Genomic DNA, 9,942 nt, shown 5'->3' with positions numbered 1-9,942 from the left:
TACATTTTAGTCAAAAGACTAAAACTAAAATAAAATATGTCGTCAAAATTAACACTGCAATATAAGTCTATGGATATTATTAAGTAAGTATATTTGCACTAGTACTGAAGTCTTGTATGTAAAAAAAAATAATATATATATATATATATATATATATATATATATATATATATATATATATATATATATAGTACGAGATGAAAATCAAATAAAATGAATGAAATGAAAATTGTTCTCGGGCAGTGATTGTCAAACTGTTCAGGGCCTTCTCTCATGAAATATTTGACGACCGAAGTACGACCAGAACAAGATCAAGATCAGACTCTCCCTGAAAGTTTTTTTAAGCAGCGGCGCTGCAAAAAGAACTGTGGCCTGGGTGCAAGAGAGAAAGCAAACGTGGCTCTTTTCTGCAGGTTATCAGAGAGTTTAACATGCTCCACCTGAAGCCTGAGCCCTGACGAGGCTCCTCTGTCTCTGCTGCTCCTCTCGTCCCTCCAAAGTTTGGAGTTTCCCTGTTTGTCACAGTCCAGAGAGACAGTCCGCCTGAGCCTCTGCAGAAGAGTCAAGAGCCTGAGTTTTCCTCCGTGGGTCGAGCGTCGCAGCCTCGGTGCATTGGCCATTACACTTTACGAGCCTCTGTTACCAAGTTTCTCAAAGCGCTTCACTATAGTGTAGTGGTGGTAAGCTTCTGTTGTAGCCACAGCTGCCCTGGGGTCAGGGGCGGATGGGACTCAAAACCAGCCTGGCCCAAATTAGCGTAAACGCGACACTTCCACAAATACACATGTTAACCTCTTAGCCCCGCCTTAACTGAGAGCATTTTCTCCAGTTCGGCTTTACCCAAATCAAAAGGCTTCTTGACTGGAGAGCAACACTAACGTCTCATTTTAAAGCCCAAATCTAGAAAAGTGATTTTTTTTGTCACGTTGTCATTGCATTTTTGTCATGTTTTTGCTGCTTTTTCATTACTTTTTTGTGGCCTGTTTTCGTCCCTTTTTTGTCACTTTTTCATTGTGTTTTCGTCTTTTGTTTTTCTTTTTCTTTTTTCATGTTATTGTTGTTTTTTCATCGCTTTTTTCATTGCTTTGTCGTCATGTTTTTATCACATCTTGTTGTGTGCACTTTTTTGTTGCTTTTCCTGCACATTTTTGTTTTTGGATGCTTTTCTTTTCAGCTTTTAGATTTGGGTAAAGCTCGGTTACGCCCGGGGGTAAGGGTAAGGTAAAGTGAGAGGCCAGACCGGTGGCCCTTCTGTGCTCTTCCAGAATGGACATATGGCCAGTCCGCCCCTGCCTGGGGTAGACTGACGGAAGCGAGGCTACCAGTCTGTGCCATTGGCCCCTCCCACCGCCACCAACCACTCTACATTCATTCTGGCCTATTGTACATGTTTTTTGTGGTAGGGGAAACCAGAGGAAGCGTATGCAGACACGAGGAGAACATACAAACGCCACAGAAAGGCCCCGTCCATGCGTAGGGTAATGCACGGATTAACACTGACCTCTAGTGGCTCAGGAAGTCAGGAAACATTCATCAGAACAAGAGAACGTCTCCACTGTGAGATCAATACAGGCTTATCTCATCATCTGTGAGCTTTAAGTTACTTTAAAGGCTAAAATGATTCTAAATCCAGGTCAAGTCCAGGGTAAACCGGTGAAACACATGAGCTTTATGTTTATAGGTATGTTGGCTCTAATCTGCTCATAAACACCGTGTCTGTTGCATTAATCCACACGTTAATCCCGGGTCGTTCCCCGCGGGCCGTGGCCTCGTGGCTCCAGCTGTGACCGTCCCGGGACCGAGCGGGTTAAACCGGGAGGAGGGAGCAGCTGCAGACCGGAGCCACCCTTGACCACAGGTTCAAGCTCTTTGTCTTTGTGATCAGGATCCGAGCACTCAGACACGAGGGCTGCTGTGTGTAGAAGGTCTGCAGATGATGTCACTGAAACAGAAGCCCAATGACAGTCATCCGTACTTCTGTGATTCAGCTGTTTGGACACTTCCTTTATAGTAGGTCCATCTCTTGTCACCTGACCTCTGTCTCCCAGGCTGGGACTTGTCCAGTGGTTCGCAAAGTGAGTCCAAGGACCACTGGGGGGTCCTTAACCTCTTACCACCCGCCTAAACCAAATGCATTCTGTCCTCTTTGGCCATTATATAGGCCTGTGTAACACCTCATTTGAAAGCTAAGACCCACAAAACTGATCTTTTCCCTCGCGTTGTTGCTGTGTTGTGTCACCTTTTTAAGTTTTTTCTTTCATTTTTTTTATTTATTTTTTTGAATTTTTGTTGATTTTTTGTCACATTTTTGTCACATTTTTGTTGAATTTTTGTCACATTTTTGTTGATTTTTTGTCACATTTTTGTTGAATTTTTGTTAATTTTTTGTTGAATTTTTGCCACATTTTTGTTGAATTTTTGTCACATTTTTGTTGAATTTTTGTTGAATTTTTGTTGAAGTTTTGTCACATTTTTGTCACATTTTTGTCACATTTTTGTCAAATTTTTGTCACATTTTTGTTGAATTTTTGTCACATTTTTGTTGAATTTTTGTCACATTTTTGTCACATTTTTGTCACATTTTTGTTGATTTTTTGTCACATTTTTGTTGATTTTTTGTTAATTTTTTGTTGAATTTTTGTTGAATTTTTGTTGAATTTTTGTCACATTTTTGTCACATTTTTGTCACATTTTTGTCACATTTTTGTCACATTTTTGTCACATTTTTGTCACATTTTTGTTGATTTTTTGTCACATTTTTGTTGATTTTTTGTCACATTTTTGTTGAATTTTTGTCACATTTTTGTTGAATTTTTGTCACATTTTTGTCACATTTTTGTCACATTTTTGTCACATTTTTGTCACATTTTTGTTGAATTTTTGTCACATTTTTGTTGAATTTTTGTTGAATTTTTGTCACATTTTTGTCACATTTTTGTCACATTTTTGTTGAATTTTTGTTGAATTTTTGTTGAATTTTTGTCACATTTTTGTCACATTTTTGTCACATTTTTGTCACATTTTTGTCACATTTTTGTCAAATTTTTGTCACATTTTTGTTGAATTTTTGTCACATTTTTGTTGAATTTTTGTCACATTTTTGTCACATTTTTGTCACATTTTTGTTGATTTTTTGTCACATTTTTGTTGATTTTTTGTTAATTTTTTGTTGAATTTTTGTCACATTTTTGTTGAATTTTTGTCACATTTTTGTCACATTTTTGTCACATTTTTGTCACATTTTTGTCACATTTTTGTCACATTTTTGTTGAATTTTTGTTGAATTTTTGTCACATTTTTGTCACATTTTTGTTGATTTTTTGTCACATTTTTGTTGAATTTTTGTCACATTTTTGTTGAATTTTTGTCACATTTTTGTCACATTTTTGTCACATTTTTGTCACATTTTTGTCACATTTTTGTCACATTTTTGTCACATTTTTGTTGAATTTTTGTCACATTTTTGTTGAATTTTTGTTGAATTTTTGTCACATTTTTGTCACATTTTTGTCACATTTTTGTCACATTTTTGTCACATTTTTGTCACATTTTTGTTGATTTTTTGTCACATTTTTGTTGATTTTTTGTTAATTTTTTGTTGAATTTTTGTCACATTTTTGTTGAATTTTTGTCACATTTTTGTCACATTTTTGTTGAATTTTTGTTGAATTTTTGTTGAATTTTTGTTGAATTTTTGTTGAATTTTTGTTGAATTTTTGTTGAATTTTTGTTGAATTTTTGTTGAATTTTTGTTGAATTTTTGTCACATTTTTGTCACATTTTTGTTGATTTTTTGTCACATTTTTGTTGAATTTTTGTCACATTTTTGTTGAATTTTTGTCACATTTTTGTCACATTTTTGTCACATTTTTGTCAAATTTTTGTCACATTTTTGTTGAATTTTTGTAGAATTTTTGTCACATTTTTGTTGATTTTTTGTCACATTTTTGTTGATTTTTTGTTAATTTTTTGTTGAATTTTTGTCACATTTTTGTTGAATTTTTGTCACATTTTTGTTGAATTTTTGTCACATTTTTGTTGCGTTTTTGTCACGTTTTTGTTGTGTTTAAATCCTTGTTTTCTTCTAATTTTTTGTGGCTGTTTTGGTGCTTTTTTCCCCAAGAAGCTTTTTGATTAGGGTAAAGCCAAACTGGAGAAAATGGGATCCGTTCAGGTGGGAGTTAAGAGGTTAAGAGGTTGAAACGTAATTTGCACAAAAACAAATAGTGTTCGCTAGAAGGTCCCGGGTTCGATTCCCACCTGGACGGGGCCTTTCTGTGTGGGGTTTGCTCGGTAATACAGGCCTGTAAAGTTCTTATTATTCATCTTTTAATGAGAAGAACCGAGCACATTCTCTCCAGTTTGACTTTATCCAAATCTAAAAGCTTCTCTTCAGCAACAAAAACAAGATGTAAACGAGGATGAAAAGTGACAAAAATGTGTGAGGAAAACACACCAAAAATACGCCACTCAAGAAGGTGATGACAACGTGCCAACAGGAGGAAAAAGATCCTTCTAGATCAGTCTTGTAGGTCTTAGCTTTCAAATGAGGCGTTACTCTGGCCTATACACTGCAAAAGTACTCTCCTAAAAACAAGGAAAAAATCTGCCAATAGGGTCAGCATTTTTTTCTTGCTAAGAATTCTTATTAGAATATTTTTCTTATCATAAAACAAGAAAGAAACACTACATTTAAGCAAATAAATAGCTGGAATTAAGCAAAATGTCCTCAGAAAATGGAATAATTTAAGGAAAACATTCTTCTTTAGCGAAATTGTGGGGTATTTTACTTAAATGTTGCTTGATTTAAGCAAAATGTTCTAAATGACACACATTTTTGAGCAAAATGTTCTTAATAAATACTATTATTTAAGGAAAATATTGCCCGCGCCCGGGGACCCGTCTCCATGATGTGGAGCCAGGCTGATGGTCAGAATCACCTGCTGGAGGATTCACCTATTGTACATGTTTTTAGTGGTAGACACGGGGAGAACATGCTCCACACAGAAAGGCCCCGTCTTGGTGGGAATCGAACCCAGGACTTTTGAGCTGTGAAGCTGAGGCTCTAACCGCTGTGCCACCGAGCCGCCCACTTTAAAGAATGGAATGTATTATCGATCTGTGAAAATCAGTTCTTACATTAAGAGTTGTTGTGATCTTAGTTTTTCTTAAAATAAGAAAAAATATTGTCTAAAGCTGAAGAAGATTCAAAAAGTTTCCTTTCTTGTTACAAGAAAAATTAGCATGTTTTTTTAGCAAATATATCTGAGCAAGAAATGGCTAGATTTTATTTCCTCTCAAGAAAACTTTGCTCAGTGAGACATTATTACTTTTTAGGGAAAAAATAAGTAAGATATTAAAAAGTAAGATATTTTTTACTTGCTTATCCACTTTTTGCAGTGTGGGCTGTGACCTTTTGGATTTGGGGGGTTAAGAAAGAGTACATATTGCCTGACCCTGCTGTCGTCCTGTCTCTGCAGCGGCTCCGGGCTGCGGGATCGGGTTAAAGGGGTCAGACTCCGCCCCCTCCTGATAAAGCTCCGATGCGGATGCCTCTGTGCAGACCCTCAGTGAGCGGGACAGAGCGGAGGAAGAGGAGGAAGAGGAGGGAGGCGGCGCTCTGACCGTGAGTCTGGGATAAACCTCTGATTATGATGAACAAATGTCATCTGAATAATGGCTGGTTTATGTGTCACATGTTCGTTACAAACATGTGGATCTTCTTTTCAAATTCCTCCTTAAACGTGTCAGAGTGAGATCGTTCCAGATGTGTTTGAGTGGAGTCTGTGAAGTGCAGATGTTGTTAAAGTTTAGTCTCTTTGTCTGCACATGCGCCCTGTGGATATTCCTCCCACAAAGGAAATGACCATATTTGGATTACAGAGCCTTTCCTGCTACACGTGGATACCAAAAAAATAAGCACGGGAAAGACCAGGGAGCCACAGACATGTTGGACTTAATCGAACAGTTTCAAAGTTGTTGTTTTTTAACCTCTTAACTCCCGCCTGAACCGAGAGCATTTTCTCCAGTTCAGCTTTACCCAAATCCTGTAGGCCAGTGTAACGCCTCATTTGAAAGCTAAGATCTACAAAACTAAATTGATCTTTTTCCTCATGTCATCAGATTTTTTTTCATCACTTTTTTTGTCAAATTCTTATCACTTTTTTTGTCAATTTTTTGTCAATTTTTCTTTAATTTTTTCTCACTTTTTTCACATTTTCATCCTTGTTTTCGTCTCAGTTTTGTTGCTATTTTCACACCTTTTTTCTAGAAGCTTTTGGATTGGGGTAAAGCTGGAGAAAATGTGCTCGGTTCAGGTGGGACTTCCGAACTGTTCCAAAATGTAAAAAAAAAAAAAATCCGAAAACTGTTCTTAAATTGGAAAATTTAGAAAAATGAAAAAACATTTGGAAATTTGACATTTTGGGATAAAAATGAAAAAGTGTTTTCAATTTTGGAACGATCAGTGGATTTACTTTGCACATTTTGAGATTTTTTTTTTCTTTCACTGAGGAATTAATTTTTTCATTGTATTTTAATTTGTCACTTTTTTTTTCTTTTTTTTTCCTTTTGATAAATATTTGTTTTCATATTTAATACTATTCTATACATTTTTGTGTTGCTTTTACTTTTTGTACATTTTGTGCAGAGGTGAGTAGAGTCGCCAAAATATTTCCTCGGGTCAGATTAACTTTGCTTTCATTTTAATGAAAAGCTTCTGAAAACAATGAAGGGTCAAGTATTGATCCTTGTGGTACCTCGGTTCTCTGATTTTTAAGTGGAAGTAAAACATACTTCAAACACTACTAGAGTACTGTGAGTGTGGAGCTGGAATGATAATTATAATATGAAAACACAGGAACATTGATTAAAGGGGGGGTATTATGCTAAATGTACTTTTTCAAGCTTCACATCATGTTATTCTGTCACTCCCTCATTAAAAACATGGCTGAAGTGTTGCCTTGGCACATACACGTATTTCTGAGTAATCTGTAAAAACTCTGATGGCGGCCATTTTAGGGATAGGTTTGCCTGAGTCCTCCTAGGAACGCCCCCACCTCCTGGAGACGCCTCCGAGCTTTCGTCACCAGCCGAGTAACCAACCACTGCTCCTCAGCAGAACCCCCTCCCCACTGATGCCACAGACAGCGTGTGGAGGGGGCGTGTCTAAAGGCTCAGAGGTTCTTAAAGAGACAGAGGCCTATTTCAAGACATTCACTACAGCCATTTTGAGAGAGACATTTTATACAAGGCAGTTATTCTAATTTACTGCATTTACAGACCAACAGAAGGTTTGTCATCATTGTAGTGTGATATAGACTGGTGCTATGGGACTGAAAAAAGCAGAATACCCCCTCTTTAACCTCTTAATCTCCACCTACACAAGCTTCTCCAGTTATTATCCAGGCTTTACCCAAATCTAAAAGCTTCCTGAAACAAGCTCTGTTACATGAAACTTCCGTAATGGTGGTTACTCTTTCCTCCGTGAGTAAATCTGTCAAAGTAAAGTAAAAGTACTGTTACTGTGTGAGTTCCTTCCAGACTTCACTACAGGCCAAACGTCGGGTGATTTTACCAATGTTTTCCGTGAAATGTCGTCTGGAAAAGTCTTCGTTTCTCAGAACAAGAACAAACTGTGGCGTTTCAGGAGGAAGTTCCCTTTTTCTGCCCAGGGGTTTTTTAATCATCACTGAGCCTTTAACACAAAGCTCCGTCAGATCAGGAGCTGTTCCAGAGTCGCTTTCCACATGATCGCAGACGCAGCTGACGACACGAGACAAAAACAACAATCACAAACATAAAACATGTACAATGTGAGAAACAAAAACCTCTGAATTCTCTCATTTTCTCCACTTCAGCTTTTCCTTCAGAACTCTTTTGTTTCTTTTTATCGCCTTTTTGTCTTTTTCATTCATTTTTCTTCTCATGTTTTCGTTGCTCTTTTGTTGCTACTTGAAACTTTCCGATTTGGGTAAAGCCAAGCACAGTTCAGGTGGGGGCTAACTGTAGGCAGACATGTGAGCAGAGCTAAGGGGGGGTTTTGATGAATAATATTTACAGAATATTGCCCAAGGACGGGGGTGGGACATTTTAAGTAACTTTAACTAACTACCTCCTACCGCTTTTTTACTTACTAAAGTTCAGAAAATACACTATTAATTATTTGTTTTGTATAACCTTTTATCTGTTAACACAATAACAGGCCATTAATAATACGCTTATTCATAACCAACCCTTACCATAAAATGATCACTAATGCTTATTAATACTTAATGAGAACACCTTAATCTAAAACAATCCTTTAATTTTTTTAAATATGTTAGTAATGTATAGTTAATCGGGTTTATTTTATTTTTCTTTATTTTAATTTCATTGTATTTTAGTCTGTTATATTTTATTTAAAAAATCAACTATATTTTTATTTTTATTTTTATTGATTTAATTTAATTTTACTTTATTTTAAATTGATTGTATTATATTTTCTATTATTTGCGTTTAATCTATTTTATTTTACTTTATTTTAGTAAAACAAAATAAAATATTTCTCTCAAATATTTTTAGTAAAATAAAGTACAATATTTTAATTTATTATATATATATATATATATTTAAAAATTACTGTATTTTTTATTTTAATTGAGTTCATTTTATTTAACTTTATTCTAGGGCTGCAAGCAGCTAACAATCGATTAATCGCTTGTAAAATGTTTTTCAGATCTGAGTAAAATGTTTGTCTGAGGTTCTTAGTGCTTTGTCTCTACAGCTGAATTTGGTTTTGCTCAAAGCTGCTCATGAAGCACAAGTCTCTGCACAGGCCATTCCTCATTTGAAAGCTAAGAACCTCCAGAGTTTAACGCTTTAACGATTGGAAGCTGTGCTGGCACTGACTGGGACTTTATCAGGTGGAAGTGAGGAAGTTTATTTCCAAACTGGTTTAAAACTATAGGATCTGGCAACAGCAAGAGTGGAGTTAAATGATTATTGCCATACTATGTAAAATAAAAACCTCTGTGAATCAAAACGCATCATATATACTGTACAATTCCTTCATCCTTCCACACTTAGCTATTGTGTGGAAATAAGTGATCAGCCATGCAGAATACTGGGCTCCAACACTTTTTATTAGACTAAATATCTTGAAATTGCATGATCTTGTTGATGTTTACACAGCAGTTGTGATGTACAAAGCTCACGATCTCAGGCTCCCTCAGTGTTTACAGGAGATGTTTCAAACTAGAGAATCTATAAACAATCTTAGAGGAACTGATCTGCTACAGAAACCTCTGAACAGTGATACTAAGAGGAGGTGTTTATCAGTTAAAGGCGTTGATCTATGGAACGGTTTATCTGTTCAACTTAAGGCTCCAAAACTATTAAAGCATTTAAGAAAATGTATAAGTTAAACATGATAGAGAAGTATAGAACACTTGAATGAAGAGCATTAGAAAAGAAGTCGATCGAGGAAACAAAGCATCATTTCTGATTGTTGAAGTTTAAGTTTTGTGCTTTAGTGTTTCCATCGTTGGTATTAGAGAAAGTGTATAATGTGTCTCTTTGGACACAGAGTCACAGTTTGTAAAAGGGTTTAGAGGCAGAATAAGTCTTGGCTTCAGCCTAAACCCCTTTCGGTCTGGTTTCATTTAGATTAGATTCTTAATGTATGTGTTTTCTTATTGTACAATGTCTAAGATCTTTGGAAAACATGTGATTTAAATGTTCATAATGACCAAAGAAAATAGATTTAACTAACTAAATCTACTTTCTGATCATTTCTGAAACACTCCACACAGTTTCATCATGTTTTTCATATTTCTTTCTAGTGCGGTGTTTTCCTCCTGTTCCTGAAGTCCGTGTCGAGTGCGGAGTTTTCCTCCTGTTCCTGAAGTCCGTGTCGAGTGCGGTGTTTTCCTCCTGTTCCTGAAGTCCGTGTCGAGTGCGGAG

Source organism: Gobius niger (assembly GCF_951799975.1).
Source record: "Gobius niger genome assembly, chromosome: 15".
Lineage (NCBI taxonomy): Eukaryota > Metazoa > Chordata > Actinopteri > Gobiiformes > Gobiidae > Gobius > Gobius niger.
The sequence above is the reverse complement of the archived record's forward strand: the minus strand, read 5'-3'. Positions refer to the sequence as shown.